Below are 1,614 nucleotides of genomic sequence, written 5' to 3' on the forward strand. Positions count from 1 at the left end.
GCTTTGGGCTGATCAACTTGTCCTTTACTTTCGATGAGGTACTAAGTCCTAGGAGGTAGAGAAACGAACAGCGGGTGCACATGGGAGGGTGTAAGGAGACAGTAGATTTGGGGCGGGGGGGATTGGTGTGTGTGTGTCACACAGCGCAGATGTTGTAAAAAGGTTGGGGGTCACCTCCCTGGCTTGAAATCCCATCAGTTACGGTTCAAACCCAACTAGACGGAGTTCACAGACACACACACACACACACACACACACACACACACACACACACACACACACACACACACACACACACACACACACACACACACACACACACACACACACACACACACACACACACTCATACACACACCACCACCACAACCGCAACCACCCCAGCTGGGGGTCTCCTTTCAGACACCAGTGCCGCACCACCTGGGCAGGGTAGGCTAATGTTACCTCTCCCCCCTCCCGCTGCCTTTTGATCCCTAATCCCACCTACCCCGGCCTACCGATCCCTTCTCACTCTCTCCCATTCCCACCACGCATTCCGACAGTCTCAGAATGTTCCGGGAAGGCGTGTGTGTGTGCCTGCCATAACAACATCCAGACCGCGCTTAGAAACAAAGAAACGCGGAACCCTTGCCCTCCCCTGAGGCCCCCGGTGTCGTAAATCACCTGTCCCCACTAACCCTGCGACTGCCAAAATAAGGTTCCCATTGCAGACTACAAATACATCAGAGTGGAGCTGTGTGTCTGAATAATAGAGGGGAAACAGACATCCATGACCAAAGGTTTCAGAGAATAAACAGGACTATAGTATCTCTAGGGTGGAGGGGAGGTGAAATGTACCACGACCAGGGCTAAGGATAGGTAGGGGTGGGTTGGACAGGGTGAAGGATAGGTAGGGGTGGGTTGGACAGGGTGAAGGATAGGTAGGGGTGGGTTGGACAGGGTGAAGGATAGGTAGGGGTGGGTTGGACAGGGTGAAGGATAGGTAGGGGTGGGTTGGACAGGGTGAAGGATAGGTAGGGGTGGGTTGGACAGGGTGAAGGATAGGTAGGGGTGGGTTGGACAGTGTGAAGGATAGGTAGGGGTGGGTTTGACAGGGCGAAGGATAGGTAGGGGTGGGTTGGACATGGTGAAGGATAGGTAGGGGTGGGTTGGACAGGGTGAAGGATAGGTAGGGGTGGGTTGGACAGGGTGAAGGATAGGTAGGGGTGGGTTGGACAGGGTGAAGGATAGGTAGGGGTGGGTTGGACAGGGTGAAGGATAGGTAGGGGTGGGTTGGACAGGGTGAAGGATAGGTAGGGGTGGGTTGTACAGGGTGAAGGATAGGTAGGGGTGGGTTGGACAGGGTGAAGGATAGGTAGGGGTGGGTTGTACAGGGCTAAGGATAGGTAGGGGTGGGTTGGACAGGGTGAAGGATAGGTAGGGGTGGGTTGGACAGGGTGAAGGATAGGTAGGGGTGGGTTGGACAGGGTGAAGGATAGGTAGGGGTGAGTTGGACAGGGTGAAGGATAGGTAGGGGTGGGTTGGACAGGGTGAAGGATAGGTAGGGGTGGGTTGGACAGGGTGAAGGATAGGTAGGGGTGGGTTGGACAGGGTGAAGGATAGGTAGGGGTGGGT

The sequence above is a fragment of the Salvelinus fontinalis genome, chromosome 36 (genome assembly GCF_029448725.1).
Source record: "Salvelinus fontinalis isolate EN_2023a chromosome 36, ASM2944872v1, whole genome shotgun sequence".
Taxonomy (NCBI): Eukaryota; Metazoa; Chordata; class Actinopteri; order Salmoniformes; family Salmonidae; genus Salvelinus; species Salvelinus fontinalis.